We start from the raw sequence: 22016 nt of genomic DNA on the forward strand, positions 1-22016 counted from the left end.
CCTGATATTTCCATTTAGTTAGCAGAGTGCTCAAGGCTAAAGCTACAGCGGAATTCCACCTTTAACAGGATCCCATGCATGTGCGCTCACAGGAACAAAAGAACGGCAGAGGCTTTAGTTCTAATCAAACTAAAAAACTCATTTATTGTGGAAATACACTTCTGATAGTAAAGGACAAACAGGTCCCCTAAGCTAATCTAATTTTCTAGGTTTCTAGGTATAAAAAGGTAGCTGCCTTCCATCCCATTGTGTGGGGATGGGAGGCCTGCACTCAGCTAGCGTGCGGCTCCTAGCTTCTGGCATCAAAAGGATGCGAAGGAGAGAAGAGGAGAACAAAGAGAGAGGGCAATCGAAAGTCCCTGAGAATATCAGTCTAAACATCAAAGCATAGGAAGAGGGAAATATAGGTATCAGATGTCCCTTCCGCCCCCTGTCCTGTCTATCTCTCTGTGGTAAGAGCCCCTCTGGATCTGGTGTTAAGTGACACCGCAAAGGCCATATATTCCAACACACCACACATTCATCTCAGTTGTATACTGCGGGTAGGTGTGATGTGCCTTCCTAGCTTTAGGAAAGTTGGTAACAATCAGAGCTGATCATTTTAGAATGGAGCTCATCCTCCCACCACCAAACAGACTAGAAATCTGCCAAGAGAACATGCCCTCAGTAGTAGCCAATCATTTCAGTGCTGTAACCCCACACTTGAGGCATAGAAGACCCACAGGAATTGTCCCTCAAGCAAGAAAGTAAAAAACAAAAAACTTTCCCCACTATGTATTTCATAATTGTCATACGCACAGTAGAGCACAACAGGGGTGCGCGGTTGGATATTGCCAGCCATAGAAGCCTTCCAACTTACCCGGCGTCACGGAGCACTAGGAGATATTTCGCAGAGCACAGTTTGGGAACCTCTGGGGTAGGCTATATCAGAGATAGTCAAAGGATGTTTCTCCCCATCCCCCTGGAAACAGCATTTCTCCCAACCAATCTTAGCCCTGGGACTGATCAGGTGAGTTGCCTTGGCCAATCGCACAGCTTTCCTTGGAGGGGAGGAGAATTTTAAACTAGCCATTCATTATGATGGCCATTTTGCACTGAATGCATGTTGTGTGTGGGCTGGGTCTTGCTTGGGTTATGGTAGACCTGGGCTGGATATATCCTACATGGACAGTTCTTCTTAATGGACTGACCTTGTTAATTTGGTACGGAGAGGGCATATTTAGTTGCTGGGGGCAGAGATCAGGGGTGGTATTATTTTCATGATTCTTTTGGGTTCTGTGCAGTTTAATATTTGGTGCGTTGAGATCTTCTGCCTTTCCTTTTTTGTGAGTCCCCCCCCCCTTGGTTTGTTGGCTTCACTTAGTGTTACCAGTTTTCCACCTTTTTTGCACCTTAATTAGTGCTTTGGGGTAACATTATATTTTTCATTGCTTAGGGTTGGATAAGTAGGCTCCCTTGACTCTGCAATGTGAACAGTAGGGCTGCTTTGGAAGGTGGACTGTATGGCAGAATACCCTGCTGAAGTCCCTTTCCTCCTCAAACCCCACCCTCCTCAGGCTCCGTTCCCAAAATTTCCATGTATTTCCCAACCCAGAGCTAGCAACCCTATCACAAACATGTGACCCTCCACTTTGTAGGATCTGGAATTTATAACTACATGCTAGCATATTTGACAACATGTATAAATTCTTCTTTGCTTGTGAATCTGACAGTGGAGGTATGGTAATTATACTTTATTTGTATTTGAAACCAGCATGTTTAATGGATGGGAAATGCCTAAGTGCATGTTTGTTCCCCCTCTTTCCATCACAATGTACTTTCCTGTTGCTATTATTATATTCCCATTATTGTTGTTAACACCTTATTGCTTCCTTGCATTTGTTTTGAAAAAGAGATGCATTAACCTTTTCTTATGGTGAACAGAAGGCTGTGGGGAAGCCTTCAGAGAGCAATCAAACCATAATGGAAGACAAAATATTCCGTTTTTGTTCCCTTTCGCCAAGCTTTAAGCACTGAACAGACCACACCTATCAGGGATTACTCCAAGGAGTAATAGGTGTTCCCCTACAATATTTTCCACTCACCTAGCTCCAAGACATAGAATATTAAAACCCCATAGCATGGATTAAATTGTATGTAACTCTGTTTTATAAAGTATATACTTAATGGCTAGAGCAGAATCCTTGCTCCAGTAACAATAGTCTTTGTCATTTTTCTCCTGGGTCACTCTTAACATCTGGGTAATTTTGCAAGGTATTTACGCTTTCATAAGTTGCAGTGGAACAGATGGCCAAATGGTTATGGGATTGTATAAGTAGAATTCTGGTTGGCAATAAATGTTTTTGCCTCAGAGAAGAGTTGCGTGAGCACCACACAAAAATAATCTTTTATTCACTTAAGGTCAATTGTGTATAATACCGGCTTGTTGGGTGATACATGAAAAAGAGTCCTTCAGACACATTTTGTGCTCATTTTCTCATGTTTTTGCATTTGTTCATTGCCGCCCATGGAGAATTGAACAGTCAGTTCCTGATGGTATTAACATTTCTTTCAGTGCTCTTTTTATTGCTTAATAATGTGATTCTACACTGTGATAGTCAGATTGTTGACTCTCTGAAGTCCCAATTCTTATGTTCATTGGGAACCAGCTCTAAAATACTGTGGTGATGGAGTTGGGAGGAGCCTCTCTTATTGGTCATACAATGAAGTTCCCATGTGTTTGGCAGTTCATGTGGATGCCCTGGCTTATAAATGAAGGGAGAGACTAGGTTCTTCCACTGTGTTATTAGATTTTTGCTTCTTGGTGAATGTCTGAAATGGGGCAAAATTCATATATCAAACTGTGATGAGGGGGCAGAAAGCTGTTTGTCTACTCTGAACGTCTTTGTTGAATATAGTCATGTGTATCTGCTCTGGCAAGGAGACAAAAATGGATTATAGTTGCCATCAAAAGTTGTCAGCAGTGTTCATATTCCTCCCCTAACAAAACAGCTGAGGTGTTTTTGATCTGCTTGACTATTTAAATAATGACCTGCTGAATAAAGCAGTTATGCAGCAAGGATGGGAGGGTAATGGAACTCAGTCAGCATATGTGAGAATGCGCGTGCATGGAAAAGCCAGTTACATTATACTGCATGGTTAGTAAAGAATACAGTGAAACAACCTGCCGAATCCCACAAACAGATTGACAAACTAATGAACCAATCATAGAAAAACCAGGTCTTCCTTCACAGCTGGTAAACCCAGCAGGTGTATGAACATCCTTAAGCACAAGTGAAATTCCTCATGGAGGTTGTCCACTTCCCTAGTCCGGTTGAATTAATGAATGAATTGATGGAATTTATGCAGGAGGAGACTCTAGCTGGATCATACCATGTATATTGTTTTACAGACTCATTTATATTTAAGAGGAGCTGAACCCCATGTTCAGCAAATACGTACTTAGGATGAGCTGTACTGATGTATCATTTATGGGTGTGTTGAAAAGGAAAGCTGACTGTAGTGTATCTGCTAACAGCACTGGAGTGCCTTTCACAAACTGGATGGATATTATGAACTTTAAAACAACTGAGGTTCCCAGGAAGATGCTAATTTCTGAACTGTGTGGGTTCCCACTAATGAAAGCCGGGGCAGCGGGGGAGAGTGGCATTTTGGTTTGGTTTTGATAAGCACTATGAAGTTAAGCTTCAGATAAACACTGTGAAGAAAGATTCCTTGGATTAGCACTCAGCCTTATCTGATCTAGAAACCAAGCTTCTTGACTCTTCAAAACTGGTTCTCTTGAAAATATCTGAGGCATATATTCTCGTACAAGATTTCTGATAGGGCTTTCTCCGCTTGTGGTCAGTAGTTAGGAACAGAGGTTTTTTTAAAAAAAGCAGGAACCACTGAAAAGCGTGTTTGATTAAAAAGAAAGATAAGGGCCACTTCACACATGTAGAAATACTGTATATTGTGCAGCGTGCATCTGAGCTGTTTTAGGTGTAAACCTAAAAGGTAAGACCAACTTGCACAATGCACAGGTTGGCTCCAGTGCCCCCACCTTGTGTCGGACATAAATCAGATATGAGTTGACAGTTCTCCTAAATTTCCTCTTGAGCAGTGCCCAGTTCATATTAGGACCACAGTGCACATGAAGAAGGGTCTTCAGCTCCCCTCCTCCTGGTGCTCTTTTCCTAAATTGCAACATTCCTGAGGGGACACTGTTTGGCCTGTTAGGGAAATCCACATAACTCGTGGATTTCCCCAAATAGTATCCATATCTTACAGGTGCATTTTCCCAGAGAGTTGTGAAAGAGGATACTAGTTTACCTCCATATAATGTGCGAAAAGGCCAAAGTGATAAGCAATTAGAATATTTTATAAAGCTCTTGAGATGATACATCTTTTCTTTATATTGTCCTGTTCAATCAGTGTTTTCCGTATTCATTTCAGCATGCCTAACAATGCTTTAAATTTCCCTTTGATTTCTGGGACCTTGTGGAAGAGATCTCTTGTCCTTTTTTGTTGTTCTCGTCTATTTCTTTACACTAGTTATTATAATAGTTCTCTTTGTTTCTACGTGCAAGTTGCTACAACTCTGCATTTAGACTTCTGATTCTATTTCTGCCATCTTTACTTTTTACTTCTTGTCTGTCTTTAACAATAAACCCAAAAGGGTTGAGGAACACAGTAATTATATCCTAGAAATATACATAGTTCAACAAAACAAATATATATTTTAATAGGTAAACAAAAATATGCATGTTTTAATAAAGCATTTGCGTTAAAAACAACAACACAGAATGGACCAGATATGTTCAAACTGTATAGCTTTCTTCAGCAGTTTCTAACACATAAATGCACTCTTCTCATGGGGTCAATACTAAAAGAAAAGATGCCAGAAATATTTTTGTGTTTGTGTAGAGAAATCTCCAGTGGTAGGATTGTGATATTTGGAACAAATTTCTACCCATGTCCAGGCTCAATTCAGAGTGACTTAAGACCATCTTTATGTATTTATATAAAACATGTTTATGCTGCTTTCCCACCTGATTAGGGTCCCCAAGGTGATGAACATGAAAACATTTGAACATTAAAAACAGCATTTAAAACTATAAAATTATTCAATAAAAACACATATATATAAAACACCAAAACTAGGGAGGAAAGCCAATAACTGTTATTGGGAGTATGTCAGACAAAACAAATGTACAGCCTGTAGATCATTCTTTGTTATTCTCCCTTCCAAGTACTGACCCTACTTAGCTTCCGAGATCTGATGAGATTGGGCTATACCATGCTGCCTTCCCTCCCCTTTAACTCATAGAGGACATCAGTTACCAGCCCCTCATCTGTATGGGTAACTTTAGACTGTATACTACTATGGGCAGATGCAGATTGTCTGCACAGCCTATCAGAGTTCCATTCTCTCATATGTAAGCACACAGTTAATTACTCCTGAATGAATGAATGAATGAAACAAAACTAAAGAAACGTGTCCTTTTTTGATCGCTCCGCTTGTTCATCCCATTTCCATTGTGACTACCGATGGGGTGCAATACACAAGGCAAAGATAATCTAGCCTTTGATTTTCAGGCCCTCTTTCCTCCTCCGCCAAATGATTAAATAGCAACACTGAATACATAGATGTATAATAAATAAATAAATACATCTACACAGTCTTGCTGACAGGAACAAACACATTTATAACCATAGCTGAAGACTTGCTGAATACAGTGTGAGCCATGGGACAGATTTAATAAAATTACATGACCTCTTCAAAACTGCAGTATTATGGGTAACTTTGTGCAGAAATGACAAAAGCATAATAATTATGATTACGCCCCCTCCCTTGCTATGAAGCCATTTAATCTTTGGTAGGTCAACTTGGGTTAATTGGCACAGAGAAAAAACAACTGTTCCAACCATGCAGTGGCTGGTATAAAGGAGAAGATAAAAGCCGTTAAACTGCAGACTTCTGTGATCAGTCCAGATGGTGCTGAAAGGGTCTTCTCTGCTTCCAAAAGGTCAACGAATTTTGGTTTTACAATTAAATGGGTTCCAGCAGGGGCAGCACTTAGAACTAATGCATCCCTGCTGTAATGAGAGAGATTTTTGGGTGACAAAACCTGAACCGTAAATTGCACAAGTGATGATACAGCTCTGTACCAAGAGATTCCTTCATGATTAACTCTTGGGCCATTCATTTGTAAGCCCAGTTTCTGCTGGGACAGCGTTTGCATGTTCTAAGTCCTTCAAAGCTCTGCAAGTGGTGATCCTCTACGTGTGTGGACTAGGAAGTTCCATTTTTTTAAGGGGACATCTTACATAGTAAGCCCTATGAGGAAAGGTTGAAGGAGCTGGGTATGTTTAGCCTGAAGAGGAGAAGACTGAGAGGTGATATGATAACCATCCTCAAGTACTTGAAGGGCTGTCATATAGAGGAGGGTGCCAAGTTGTTTTCTGTTGCTCCAGAAGGTCAGGCCAGAACCAATGGGTTGGAATTAAATCAAAAGAGTTTCCAACAGTTAGAGGGGTTCCTCAGTGGAACAAGGTTCCTCAGTGGAATAGGCTTCCTCGGGAGGTGGTAAGCTCTCCTTCCCTGGAGGTTTTAAAGAAGAGGTTAGATGGCCATCTGTCAGCAATGTTGATTCTATGACCTTAGGCAGATCATGAGAGGGAGGGCATGGAGTATGGGTCACTGGGGGTGTGGGGGGAGGTAGTTGTGAATTTCCTGCATTGTGCAGGGGGTTGGACTATATGACCCTTGTGGTCCCTTCCAACTCTATGATTCTATGTTTTAGGGTTGCTGCCTCAATAATATACATCAGTCTTCTAGAAACAAGTTTTCCCCACCCTCTTCTTTTGGGTCAGCGTTCTGTTACATGTTTGTATTGTTTGAGCCCCTATACTTATTCATGTCTGTTTCATGGGGTTGGATTGATGATGCATAGAGCCTTATAGTGCAATCCTAAGAGAGGGGGGTTGTGGTGAGCTTGGGGACAGCGCAGCTGCACCACCTCCTGAGAAGCTTGCTGCAAGGAGCAACAAGCCCAAAATGCCGTTTCCCCCAAAACCCCATGAAACCGCTCCATAGGATTTCATGGGCTGCACCACCAATATTGCAGGCGCAAGTTGGCGCCTGCAAAAGGGGGTGTTCCCGCGGCGAAAGGGCGAAAGTCAGCTCCAACCCTGGGAACACCCCCTTTGGCACTGGCGTGAGCCCCTGCAGCGGACCTATCCTCCCATGGTGGCTGTGGCAGCGCCCAGGGGAGGCGCTGCCATGCTGCTCTCCGCTGCTGTCGTAAGTGGCCCTGTGCCAGCATAGATACCACTTTAGACAGCATAAGTGGTATCTATGCTGGCTCAGGGGTCACGCCACCTCCAAAGGTGTTTCGCCTCCCCTCTTTGGATTGCTCTGTTAGTCCCTCTTCACATAGGCTGAGTGGTAGGGAGTGCTTTAAAATAGTCTCAAATTATGATGTATGCATGCACGTTTTGTGTGCACATAGGCACTGTTGAGGCAAATTTGTCTAGTATAATAGGCCCTGCTTGCCAGTTTTCAATCCCTGCGAGCACTTCTGCTATTGTTCACACTAGGGCACATAGAGTAGAAAAGTGAAAGCCTTGGAAAGATGTTTTTGAAAACACATGCACTGCTTTCCACCATTTGTTCCCCAAGGATATTTTTTTCCATTTTTCCAATTGAAAATATAAATATTGGGAAGTGTTAAAAAAACAATTCTGTGACTTGTAACAAGTGAAATACTTCGCTAAGCAAGGTTTTACTCATTCAAGATGTGTATTACAGCAGTCCCTGACCTGGATCTCCCAGACTAGCCTGATCTTGGAAGCTGAGCAGGGTCAGCCCTGGTTTGTACTTGGATGGGAGACCAACCATCAAGGAAGTCCAGCATTGGTATGCAGAGGCAAGCAATGGCAAACCACCTGTTAGTCTCTCGCCTTGAAAACCTAAAGTTTGCCATAAGTCAACTGCAGCTTGATGGTACTTTCCACCACCAGTACAATAACATTACATAATAATTCAGCATTAGATAGTCATAGTTCTTGTATATAATGTAGACATATACAACGCAGTATGTTTAGCGTTTAAATATTCTGTCCCAGTAATGCACTCTCTTTAAATTACTATAAAATGTGTGTTTTCTATTTTCAACTTTTCTGCCTCTCAGATGGCAAAAACTAAGACACAAGTAGGGTTGCCAACCTCCAAGTTACCACTGTTCTGTAAGTTGTTGGAATATTAGGGAAACCCAGTTCCAGGAGTTGATGGCATGCTAGGGTTGCCAACCACCAGGTACTAGCTGCTGATCTCCCGCTATTACAACTGATCTCCAGCTGATAGAGATCAGTTCACCTGGAGAAAATGGCCGCTTTGCCAATTGGACTCTATGGCATTGAAGTCCCTCCCCTCCCCGAACCCTACTCTCCTCAGCTCCGCCCCAAAGACTTCTCACCGGTGGTGAAGAGAGGGACCTGGCAACCCTAGGTAGAAGTGATAAAGTAGCATAGGGTACAGAAGTTTACAGATTCCCCCTTTCCCCATATTAGGCATATTTGTAATTTGTTTGTAGATAACTAACAGCACAATCCAAAACAGAGTTCTATCCCTCTAAGGCCTTTGAAGTCAGTGTGCTTAGAATGGTGTACCTCTGCTTAGTATCACTGTGCACAGCTCTTAAACTTTTAAATCTGTAAGATAAATGTTGCATTTGTTGTTGTTGCTAAAGTAGTAGCATTGATTTAGGTTTGATAAGAAAGTAAGTGTTACATATATTTCCATTTTTGCCAACATTCCAATCCCCAGCCCCCCGGAAAAAATAGTCAAAAACACACATAATGCTTCAAAATTTCTGGAAACTTACCATCTCTAGAGAATGTTAAAGAGCACTTTGCTTGAGACTTGGCTTAAGAGAAAGCAACTGAGTTGCATAATAGGGGGAGCAGGATCTTGAGATTAATAGTTGTGCTGAGAGCCAAGTGGAAAGCCACCAGATCTTAGACCCCTGACCTTGGCACACATGAGGACAAAGCCTGGATGGAATTTATCATGGAACGAGACATCCTTTCATCTTTCAAATCATCACAATCTCTGCAGGTGAAACCATTCCACTTCCAGTGGGTAGAGGAGAAATATTTGGGATAAAGAATGGGAGAGGAAGGCAAAAGGTTTCACCACAGGAGAAGGGTCTTCTGGAAACGTGGAATACTCCATGTCATAGATGAATCTACCCTAACACCGCCATTTTTTAACACAAAGAATAAGCCGTATGAACCATGACCACGAAAAGAAGCTTGAATGATGTAAACGTAATCAAATCGCACCTGAACCAATTCATACAACAGGGTTGCTATGCAGACAAGCAGCCAATTCATGGGGGATGGGGACGGACCAAGTACATTCATTGCTTAATTCATTTTGATTTGTTTTACAGAATCTGCCCAGTCAGGGCCACCAAGGCAGCTATAGAACTATCATAAAACCACTTGAAAACCAAGAGTAAAATATATAAATGGCCCAGCAATTTTTTAAAAAAGTCCTCTGTGGTATAGAAACGTGTTGGTGGTTAGGTTTGGCTACTTTGATGGGAGACCCCCAAGGAAGTCCCGGGCCATTACACAGAGGCAAGCAATGGCAAACAATCTCTGTTTATCTCTTGAGACCCTACAGGATCTCTGTAAGTTGGTTGGGATTTAATGGCACATTCCACCACCATTGTGAAGAATCCGCTGTGTGGATGCTGGGCAAAGGAAAACAGTTGAATGAAATGAGATCTGATTGAAAGCTTCACATATTACGTGGAGGCCCAGTATAAATGAGCCTGTCAAATTTAATTTTTTTTAATTGACCAGCTCTGGCACAAAATTGCTTGTCATCTTTTCTCATTATGACTAATTAAAACAATAATTTGTGTCACGTGCTCATAATACGTCTTTCTGGTATTTAAAAGTATGCCTGCTTTGCTTCTGAATCTGGGATTCTGAGCACACTTCAGTGAGAACTTGAGCTGAAGCCAGCATTTATGAAGAATTACTGTTATTTTGTTAGCTCCCTCCCCCGCCCCAAGGAGAGAGAATTCTTAAATTCAAGTTCATCTCAGCCATCAAATATGTTGCCCTATGGGGAAGGGACAGTCAGATGTAATATCTTTTAATGTAAATGTATGTTGTTTGAAGTCAAGTAGCTACTTAGAACCCCATACAAGAATAGAGCACCCTGTTGCTGAATTTGAGTAACCATATTAAGAAATTGGGGTCAGCCACAGAAATTAAGTAGGTCTCAGAGGAGCATGCCTATTATATTAGGTGCTGTGGAGCACAGGCAGGACAATGCTGCTGCAGTCGTCTTGTTTGGGGGCTTCCTAGAGGCCCCTGGTTGGCCACTGTGTGAACAGGCCGCTGGACATGGTGGGCCTTGGTCTGATCCAGCACGACATTTCTTGCGTTCTTATGTTTCAGTTTCTCCTCACAATTACAGTCGGGTAAATGGCTTAGGAAAGTCCACTGCTACATAAGGAAAAACGACTGTAGGAACTCTCCCTGAAGTGTGAAGAGATGAAATGTCAGGAGACAAGAAAGATGTTCTTGCAACAGAGTATCTACTGTATAGCGGCGCACATGAATAAAGATAGAAGGAAGCTTAAACTTTCAAGTTTCCGGACCATACTTCTGTGGTTTGGAAAACTAATCATGCACTTTGTCAGATTCATTTGAAGTAACACCTGAGAGATTTAAAATGAGACTTCTGCCAGCTAGGAAGCTGGTTCTGCCTTGCCAGGTGGTCTGGGCCTTTCCTCCCCTTCCACTTCCTGCTGGATCGCTGCAGGTGTTTAGAGTCTTTCTACCTCACTAGAGCTGATTATTGGAGCGGTGAAACATCAAGAGTGAACGAAATAAATCACAGGCCACAAAAGAGAAGTGTTTCTGCTTGCAAGAACAATATGAACGGCGGCAGAGCTCTATTTGCAAATGATAGATTAGGGAATAATGATAGAATTACTTTGTTTTATGGCTGCCTTTGAACAGGGGAACAATGATAACACCAAAGGTTAGAATAACAAACAACATTAACTTGTTTTACTTATTAAGACTGGGGTGGTTATGAAAAACAGAGCTAATCCTGTTGGAAAAATTTGCCCTTCTTACGGTGTCACTTGTCTCCACATTCAGAGGGGGGGACTGACCAGAGAGTCAGATAGATAGACAGGACACAGGAGGTCCTCTCCAGTTACACCTCTCTCTCTTCCATTCCCTACCCCCTTTGATGTTTAGAGTTATAGTGTCAGGGAAAAACTTCCCTTCCTTCTTCTTCCCTCTCCCCTCATCCATGCAAGCCACTAGAACCAAGCGCTCCCGTGCTCAGACCTTCTCATCCCACAATGGAAAGAGAAGGCAGGATACATTTTGATATCTAGAAAGCTAGCAAGATAGATTAGGATAAAGGACCCTGTTTGTTCTTTCCTATACTCATTGTATTTCACCAATAAATGAGTTTAGTTTAATTAGAAAGGACGTCTGATGCTTCTTTTGATTTTCTAACTTGCACACATGCATGTGTTGCGTTGATTGCATACTTGCGCACTCTGCGAAGTATCGTAATATCAGGCCATAGATATTACAACATATCCTTCTATCTCCGTCAGATGGTGGGAGGGGTGTTGCAAAGAAGGCACTCGGCATACAGAGGTACAATGCACACAGTAATCAGCTTGATTAGAGCAGAGGGGAAATGCTTAGGGGCAGAAAATTAGCATCTGTACTGAGAGAAGAATCTTATGTCTCCGTTCCGCTCTGGGAGGTCCATTGTATTGAACTTGTGGACGAACTCAAGTTCAGCAGTCTCGCGTTACCTCCTTTTCAAGTTTCTCTGAGGACTGCTGCTCTTAGGTCAGCAACGGAATGACCTGGAAGATTAAAATGTTCGCTGACTTTTTTTTTTTTTAATCTTGTGGTTTTTAATGTTGGATTTATACCTATTTCTGCTTTTGCATAGGGACTGACCTGTTTGTCTGATGCAGAGAGTGGAAGGGCATTGCTGATATTTGATGGCATATGTAGCATTGGAAGATGAACAAGGGAATGAGCCCTAGATGGTATGACTGGTATTATTAGCTCCGGTGATGGTGTTGTCACAGTGAACTTGGGGAAGAGTTGGCATCTTGATTTGTTGCAGGCCCTGCTCCCAGAGTCCATGTCAGTGTTAGGAAGGGTGAGACGTTTTGTAAGGTTAGGAGTCTGTCTGTGGGCAAGGAAGGGTTTGTTGCCCAGTGCCTATGAATGAGGGGTATCATTTGTTTTCACGATAATATACCAGGTGCAATGAATGCAGGTACACAGGACCAGGAACATGCCCACTGGTTTTGCTTCTGAACTCTGCATGGGCAGCTGAGCATCTGTACCAAAATGCTCTGCTATAGAGGGCAGAGCCTATTAGTGTGGTCCTACCCCCCCATCCTGTGTTCATGCTATATAGCCTGTCCTCTGCTCTTTTCAAAAAGTTTTTTTGGGACAAGATAGTCATTGCAGCAGTTTTTCACAGCCATGGCTTCCATTTTGCACTCATTATTCAGCCACTCACAGAAATGTACTGTTATCAGCACCATTTCAGCTCCTTGGGTAGCCTTAAACAAAGCCATTGGCTTTAAGTAAGTAGAGGTCTGATCTAAGCCTCAGCAAGTGACCAGAGGTGCAAAGTCTGGACACAGTTGCAGAGTAATGAACTGTTAAGTGAGCTCTTGAATGTCCAGAATGTGTTTTTAAGTAGCATTGCTATGAAATTAACTAACTGCTCTACAAAGGCATTAAATACCAATATTAATGCCTGCTTGTGCAACATAAGCCAGATAATTATATTTAATTTGTATTGAGTGGGAACAGCTTTTCTCTGGGCTGCTTTTATCCTTTTGAATGCTTAGGAGTAGTGCTGCCAAGTCCCTCTTTACCACCAGCAAAAGGACTTTGGGGCGGAGCCTGGGGAGGGCGGGGTTTTGGAGAGGGGAGGGACTTCAATGCCATAGAGTCCAATGACCAAAGCAGCTATTTTCTCCAGGTGAGCTCTATTGGCTGGAGATCAGTTGTAATAGCAGGAGATCTCCAGCTAGTACCTGGAGGTTGGCAACCCTACTTAGCAGTATTATTGCACAAGAAATGAGCACCTTCCTTGGTCTAATCTAATCTATTTTGCCCTCCCTCCAAGAATCTCAGGGTGGGTGTCTCCTGTGCCTTTGTTTATCTAACCCAAACCCTGTGTTACAAGTTGGACTCAGAGACAGTGACTAATACAAGGGGTCACCCAGTGACCTTTTCCATTTTGAACTACGATTTTTCTTCTTACGGACATAACTCCATTTCCTAATCATTTAGACACTATGGCTGGGATCCAAAGAGCCACTTTGCCCTTAATTCCTTTGCCTGGCAGTCCCAGACTCACTACCAATACCACCACGATCCCTATCACAAATGGAGTTTTGGTTCCAAAAGACATTTGAAAAAGCAGGGTGACGTAAACTGTTGCTTTCTCCTTGGAAGTCGGTTTCAGGTAGCCGGCTCAAGATTGACTCAGCCTTCCATCCTTCCGAGGTCGGTCAAATGAGTACCCAGCTTGCAGGGGGTAAAATGTAGATGACTGGGGAAGGCACTGGCAAACCACCTCGTAAACAAAGTCTGCCTAGTAAACGTCATGATGTGACATCACCCCATGGGTCAGCAACGACCAGGTCCTTGCACAGGGGACTACCTTTACCTTTAAACTGCGGTTATAGGAAGAGAAAATGCTCATGATACATGTGGGGCAGAACAGGACAAAACAAAACACAGACATCGGGTGTAAGTGTACATTGTCCCTCTTTTTAGAGGAAGGGCTGTGGCTCAGTGGTAGAGCATCTGCTTGCCATGCAGAAGGTCCCAGGTTCAACCCCTGGCATCTCCAGTTAAAGGAACTAGGCAGGTAGGTGATGTGAAAGAATTCTCTGCCTGAGACCCTGGAGAGCTGCTGCCGCTCTGAGTAGACAATACTGACTTTGATGGACCAAGAGCTTGATTCAGTATAAGGCAGCTTCGTGTGTGCGTTGGTACCCCCATTGAAAGCTCCCTTGGATGCTATTCAGCAGTTCTGTTGGCTCCGGGCGGATCTTTGGGGAAACCGCTCAAAAGCTGTTTAAATCTGCTGACTCAAGGGGATCAATGCAGCCCAGCAGGCTTGCGATCCTGCACATGCACACTCACACAAAGTCTACAGAGGAAAGCAAATCTAATTTTTGCTTTTACCCACCTTGACCCTTTTCCACCCATTCCTGCGATACTTCCCTGTCAGTGCAGTGAGGTAAGCTTTTATCTCTTGGCAAACATGTCTCTGATTCAATGTCAGGAGTTTCTTGTTCCCACCAGAGCTCTCCTCTCCTTGCTCCGAACACCCTTATGCTGTTGCTGAAAGAAGTGATCTGCCGCCATTTGATATGGCAGCAGGTTATATGTTACTTTTCCTCCACTTCCCCCCGGGAGGTTTAAGCCATTATCTCTTTTATTTCAGTGCTACAGTGTCTCACCGGGTCCCACCGCTAACATCACCCTCTACCATCAGCAAAGAACTACAAAGCAGGTAGACTGACAGTGTAGTCCTAAGCGGAGTTGAAGTCAATGGGGTTAGCAGGCTGAACTCTGCTTAGGATTGCACTGTCAGAATCACTGGCCTGTTTTGTCTTTTTCCCAAGAGCTTGTTTAGCAACAGCATGCCTTTGGATATACATATATTTTTAGAAGCAGTAGACATAAAAATGCTTCGATGTTCTTGTTTGACTTTCTGCCATAAGCTCTGCTTTCTTTCTGGAAGGAAGAGTAATCTTAAGCATTTGCTGCTAAAAGCCCCAAGTCTCTGTTTTCACGGGAAAGGAAGTCTGCTCCGTCTCATTCATAACATATCTGAATTTTGTTAAATCTTTAAACCATAATGATTGCTTATTAGTACAGCAGATTGATAAAGCAGAATGTGATTATGATTTCATAAATAACAGCAACAGTGGGATCCAGTCTATTAAAGATGGAAAGTTCTGTATTTAATTATCGGTTTTCTTTAAACCACAAGAGGACAGAAAGCAGAACAATAATTGCTCCGCTCTAGTCAGAACTTTCTGATATATTAAATATCTTGGTAAGGAAGTGGCTGAATGACATGGGCCTTGGAAATTGTTTGGACATCAAAGCAATGTAATGCCGTATAGTTAACAAAAGTAGCTTCACAATTGCATTTTGAAGTCATAAAGACGACCATTTTCAGCCGTAATGTCAAAATGACAGATGTTTACACTCAGAATATGTCTATAAAATAATTGTCATCACTGTCAATTGTTGAATTGGGGGGCTGGGATAACTCTAGAAAAAGTGACTTGGGGGAGCAAAGATCGTTATTAGGTGAGCAAGGATTTAGTTATGTATATTGAACACACATTTCATAAAATGGAATGAATAAAGTTGTTAATGTTGCATTGATGTTCTCAATGAATCTGGATTTGCTTGTTGTTACGATAAGTCAGCAAGCCTGACTACAACTTTCATCATATCAAGAGAGAGGGTTGCCATCCTCCAGGTGGGGCCTGGATCTCTCCTGGAATTACATTTCCACTACAGAGATTTGAGTTCCCCTACAGAGATCAGTTCTCCTGGAACAAATGGCTGCTGTGAACCCTCCCATCCCCAAACCCCACCCTCCCCAAGCTCCACCCCCAGATCTCTTGGAATTTCCCACCCCATGATTGGCAACCCAACCCATCACATGAGTCAGAAGACCCTTAACTCTTTAACAACCTACTACTACTTCATCTGCTTAAGACTCCATTCCTGGTATTGAGTGTTCTTCGTCTATAAGGTCATGTGGATTGAGAGCTCAGTGCATGGAATGGATTTATGGGGAAGGGCATAGAGTAGTTGGGTGTGCAGAGAGGATACCTCTCACTTTGAACTTTAGAGACTACAATGTCTTCTGCTTGCTCCAAAGTCCACTCCATTATGTGATACCTTCTCCCCTCTCAGATTAGCCAAGCCATTATTTCTACCTACTAGTTTTAGGCACACTGGCTGTGAGTGCCTGGGTTGAGCTCAAGCTCTAGACATCCTCCAGTGCCCTGCCATGTGCAGATTGTACTCCTTGAGGCTCTGCGAAAACCAGAGAAACCTTAATTGGCCAAATACATATTTATACTAGGCATGCTGAAATCAAGCTTGTAGCCAGAAAGCAAGTAAGTCATAAAACCATCTGTAAGTTAACAGCCTGGTCAACCACCAAGTCCTCTCTTTGCCCCAAAGTTTTCTGTGTTTCAGTATACTGGGAAATCAAAACACTTTTAGACTAACTAACTATTTGGCAATTAATATTGGTTGTTGTTACCATCTCGATCCATAGTAGTCTCCCATGATTGGAGACCTTCTGTAGGATTCATGCTATGCATGCCACGTTGAGAGAGGTGAGATAGGTGAGCGTGTAGAACAGGGCTAGTTGTCATAATGGTCTCACTCTGACTCCCCCCTTCCTCATGTTTTGTTTTGTTTTGCTCCATCTCTCCTTGTTTTCCAGTGTCTTGGTAAGAGCCAGTGTGGTGTAGCAGTTTGAGTGTCAGACTAGGATCTGGGAGACTCAGGTTCAAATCCCCACTTTACCATGGAACCTTATGGGTGTCCTTGGAGCAGCCAGTCACTTTCTCAGTTTGTCTTACCTCTAGGGTTGCCAACCTCCAGGTACTAGCTGGAGATCTCCTGCTATTACAACTGATCTTCAGCCAATAGAGATCAGTTCCCCTGGAGAAAATGGCCGCTTTGGCAATTGGACTGTATGGCATTGAAGTCCCTCCCCTCTCCAAACCCTGCCCTCCTCAGACTTCACCCCAAAAACCTCCTGCCAGTGGCGAAGAGGGACCTAGCAACTCTACTTACCTCACAGTGTTGTTCTAAGGATAAAATGGAGGGTGGAATAACATATGCTGCCTTGGAGGAAGGGAAGGATGATGATGAAGAAGAGTTGGTTTTTATACCCTGCTTTTCTTTATCTTTAGGAGTCTCAAAGCAGCTTACAATCACCTTCCCTTCCCCTCCTCACAGCAAACACCTTGGGAGGCAAGTGGGGCTGAGAGAGTTTGGAGAGACCTGTGACTAGCCCAAGGTCACCCAGCAGGCTTCATGTGGAGGAGTGGGGAATCAAACCCGGTTCTCCAGATTAGAGTCCACCACTCTTAACCACTACACCACGCTGGCTCTCTATGCCACGTTGAATAAAAATATACTTAATAAATAAAGAAGACTGTTTTGTTTAAGAGGACATTTGGGAGAGTATAGTATTAATCGTTCTGATGCTTTTGGTCGTCTCACTGGGAGCTTTACAAGTGCAATCATAAGAATACTTTCCTGAGAGGTAAGCCCTATTAAATAGACCTGAGGAGGATTCAGAGTAGACCTTCTTATGACTATTCTCATATGTATATATATTGAAATTTTAATTAGGGAAGCTGTCAATTTTTTGCAAGCGTTCTGCTTCGATTTGTATCATTACATTTCAATTTTGCTTCCTCCTCCTATAAATTGAAGTTGTGCTTATTTTTATGCCATTTTCTGTTTCCTTGAGCCAATTTTTTCCTATAAAGTATATGCAATTTTCAACAATATTTATGTGTCAGAAACTCGATATTATTTTAAACATGTATTTACTGTATTACAATTTATGTTGTTTGTATAAATTGCTTAGAAATGCATTCAAGAAAGAACGAGGTAATAGACCAAACCAGTCTCAGAAACAGTATCTGGAAAATAAAAGAAATGGCAAAGGTCACATTGGTTTAGCTCTAGTTTTAATGTGACTTATTTTATTATTAATCTTATCTTGTGTTACCTGTTAGCTGTCTTACTTGGTAGAGAGAGAGAAAAAAATACTTTAAATAAATTAAAAAAAACATCATCCTCAAAAAAGGACAGTCGTGATGCAGGTTTTTATTGGGAACGTGCTTTACTGAGTGGAATTTGTCACCCAAACATGAGAGGATCTATTCACCTAAAATGCTGTGCTGTTTGTAGGTCCAAACTATTGCCTGAGGAATTGGTTGAGAGGATTCTTTATGCTTATGTATCTTTCCGAATTCAGACAGGATGCTGATGTACAAGATCACCAAGAGCAATTTGGCTCCAGGGTTGGAAAGGCAAGCAGCCCATGACAGATGCCTTGGAAATGAATAGAAGTTGCTCAGCACCAGTGCTTGGAGCTTTTTGGCAGAGGGTTAGATCTGTATAGACCCCATGCACTCCAGTCATGCAAACACATACACAACACTTAATCCCTTGAATGACGTGTGTGCAAAGTGCTGTCAAGTCGCAGCTGATTTATGGCGACCCCATAAGGTTTTCAAGGCAAGAGATGAACAGAGGCAAGAGATGAACAGAGGTGGCCTGCCTGCATCGTAACTTGCCTGCCTGCATCATAACCTGCCTGCCTGCATCGTAACCCTGGACTGCCTTGAGAGCCAGCGTGGTGTAGGGGTTAACAGTGGTGGTTTGGAGTGGCAGACTCTAATCTGGAGAACCGGTGTTTCATTCCCCACTCCTCCACATGAGCGGCGGATGCTAATCTGGTAAATCAGGTTGGTTTCCCCAATCCTACACATGAAGCCAGCTGAGTCACAACTCTCTCAGCCCCACCAACCTCACAGAGTGTCTGTTGTGGGGGTGGGGAAGGTGATTGTAAGCCTGTTTGATTCTTCCTTAAGTGGTAGAGAAAGTCGGCATATAACAATCAAGTCTTTTTCTCTTCTTCTTGGTGGTCTCCCATTCAAGGACTAACCAAGGCTGACCCTGCTTAGCTTCTCAGATCTGACAAGATCAGGCTAGCCTGGGCTATCCAGGTTGGGGCACTGAATTGTACCAGCTCAAAAATGTATAATCATAACTTACATTTTTTTAAAAGTAGGCTGGGAGTTAAAGGGGATGTTTGTGCGCACGTGATCATAACTGTACTGTGATGGGTCTGATTGGATCTATTTGTGTGCCAAACATACTGGATGCAATTCACCAAGCACTGATGCTGTACTGATGCTGTGTTTTGCTGGGGGCTTTATGCTGGGCTTCCGTCTTTTCAATTCTGAAGTTTAATTGTTCTCTGCTATCTCATACATCAGCCTCCTGCCTGAGCCTGGCATTACTTCTGTGCATCTTTCATTCATGCCAGAAATCCCGGGATACAGTAGAAGACTGAAAAATGGCTCCCCAATGGGTTATCTGATAAAGGTTTTCAAGAAATGTCACATATCAATAAAGGCCAAAGAGCACTTGAGTTTCGTGCCAGACCTTTCTATCATGTTCTGTTTACTGTCAGAGATTTAGTTCCCTGAGAAAGCAGCGCTTGCCGAACACTCCTAACAAAAATAAATAGCACTCAAAATTAGCATTGGCTTGGATTTCGTATTCTGCGGCAGTCCACCAAGGGATCTCAGATCTGCCCTAGGTTTGTTTCCTTGTTTTTCAAATGGTACAGTAAGAAAGAAAACCTAACATTCTAGGCAAGTCTGGAGCCTTGCTTGGTCTCATAGGGGGCTGGATCACTGGATCAATGTTTGTTTGTTCGGAGGTAGGGGAGGAAGGAAGCTCCATGGGGACTGATACACCTTAGCAATCACTACTATAGTCCATAGAATTTAATTTTATTGATTTATGCATGCTGGGTTGTTTTTTTAAGTGTGTCACCAACACCAAGTACATTAATTGGGACCTGTGGGTCGCTGTACCCCAAAGGGATGGGAACTGCTGTAAATCTGCTGCTGCCAACATGGTTTAGTGGTTAAGAGCAGTGGTTTGGAGTGGTGGACTCTGATCTGGAGAATCGGGCTTGATTCCCCATTCCTCCACACGAAGCCTGCTGGGTGACCTTGGGCTAGTCACAGCTCTCTTAGAGCTCTCTCAGCCCCACCTGCCTCACAGGGTGTCTGTTGTGGGGAGGGGAAGGTGATTGTAAGCCGGTTTGATTCTCCCTTATGTGGTAGAGAAAGTAGGTATATAAAAACCAACTCTTCTTTATCTTCTTCTCCTTTCTTGACTGTGCTTGCACTCTACTTTTATACTGGAAAATAAACCATAACTCTCCAGTGCTCTCTTCTCCCAGGTGAGTGCTAGCCTTCGAAACTTCATAGTGCTCAGAGAACTGGGGTTGTGTGTAACCATATTTTGAATTGTTACATCTGCTTGGCATGCAGAAGGTCCCAGGTTCAATCCTCGGCATCTCCAGTTAAAGGGACTAGGCAAGTCGGTTATGTGAAAGACCCCTGCCTGAGACCCTGGAGAGCCGCTGCCGGTCTGAGTAGACAATACTGACTTTGATGGACCTAAGGTCTGATTCAGTATAAGGCAGCTTCATATGAAAATAAAGATTGTCAATGGTGAGAGAATTGTAACAGGGGGAAAAGGGGGTTATGATATGCCTGCCTCAAGGTTCTTCTGATTATGGATTTTCATTCATTTATATCTCCTTACACCTGTACTAGGTACAGTCATGGACAAATATCTGGAGCCTAGCTTATATGCGAAAAGGGACCTATGAAAGTGCTCCCAGGAAGGATCATAGTTCAGCCATAGATCACCTGTTTTGCATGCAGAAGGTGCTTAGGTTGCAATCCTAAGCACACTTTCCTCAGAGCAAGCCCCATTGAATAAAATAGGACTTGCTTCTGAGTAGACCTCCTTAGTATTGCTCCCTTAGTCACTGGGATCTCCAGTTAAAAGGATTGAAGGGCCAACTTAGATGCTGTAAGCAAAGACACACAAAAATGACTTCAGGAGAGGGACGTGTGAAGTAAACAAATGACAGAGGATTGTGATGGTATTTACTCCTTTCCCTAAATGCCATATGTCTGCCACAAATCCCCCCTCCACCCCCAGTAAAGTTCAAAATGTGTTTGCTTGTGCTGAAGATAAAGCATGCCTTTCCCTGTTTCCATATTTCACATCATCTCCTTCCAAAATTGTTCTTTGTGGGGGAGACAAGGACCATAAACACATGTGTGTAACATCTGCTGATATACATCTGCTGATACCATACATCTGCTGATATCATACTGCCTTTGTACAAATCTATGGTGAGACCACACTTGGAATACTGTGTACAGTTCTGGTCACCACACCTAAAAATGGATATTACAGAGCTTGAGAAGGTGCAGAAAAGAACAACCAAAATGATTAGGGGACTAGAGCAACTGCCCTATGGGGAGCAGTTAAGATGCTTAGGGCTGTTTAGCTTGGAAAGAAGGCGGCTGAGGGAAGACATGATAGAGGTCTATAAAATTATGCATGGTTTGGAGAGAGTGGTCAGGGAGAAGCTTTTCTCCCTCTCGCATAATACTAGAACACGGGGTCATCTGCTAAAGCTGGAGGGTGAGAGATTCAGAACAGATAAAAGGAAGTATTTTTTCACACAATGCATAGTTAAATTGTGGAACTCCCTGCCCCAGGATGTGGTGATAGCTGCCAGCTTGGAGGGCTTTAAGAGGGGAGTGGACATACTCATGGAGGAGAGGGGTATTCATGGCTGTTAGTTAGAAGGGATACTAGTCATGCTGCATACCTATTCTCTCCAGGATCAGAGGAGCATGCCTATTATATTAGGTGTTATGGAACACAATGGACAGAACAATGCTGCTGCAGTCGTCTTGTTTGTGGGCTTCCTAGCGGCACCTGGTTGGCCACTGTGTGAACAGACTGCTGGACTTGATGGGTCTTGGTCTGATCCAGCAGGGCCTTTCTTATGTTCTTATCTTATGTGGTCCTCAAGTTACAGGGCTTTGACTTGAGACCCTGCTACCAGAGTAGACGGATGGACTCGAAAATGTCATTCAGTATAAAGCCAGTTCACACACCCATGAATAAGTTCCCTTCCCCTTGCAGGGCTCCATATGGCCCAGCATCTTGTTTAAAAAGGTTCTGACCTCGTTTATAAGCCTTTTCATATGCAAAATAATCTACCTGAGAGCAAATGCTGGATGCAAAGAAAACAGCAC

At 43.0% G+C, this 22016-nt stretch overlaps 1 protein-coding gene and 1 non-coding gene across 4 annotated transcripts in view; both read left to right on the plus strand.

Annotated features, from left to right (window-relative positions):
- Nucleotides 1–22016, plus strand: part of GRID2 (glutamate ionotropic receptor delta type subunit 2) — a 984243-nt gene that overhangs the window by 414862 nt on the left and 547365 nt on the right. The gene's annotated exons all lie outside the window — the stretch shown is intronic.
- On the plus strand, nucleotides 13862–13930 carry TRNAG-GCC (transfer RNA glycine (anticodon GCC)). The gene has a single exon. It is a non-coding gene; the product is annotated as a tRNA-Gly (tRNA).

Source organism: Euleptes europaea, chromosome 9 (assembly GCF_029931775.1).
Source record: "Euleptes europaea isolate rEulEur1 chromosome 9, rEulEur1.hap1, whole genome shotgun sequence".
Classification (NCBI taxonomy): Eukaryota; Metazoa; Chordata; class Lepidosauria; order Squamata; family Sphaerodactylidae; genus Euleptes; species Euleptes europaea.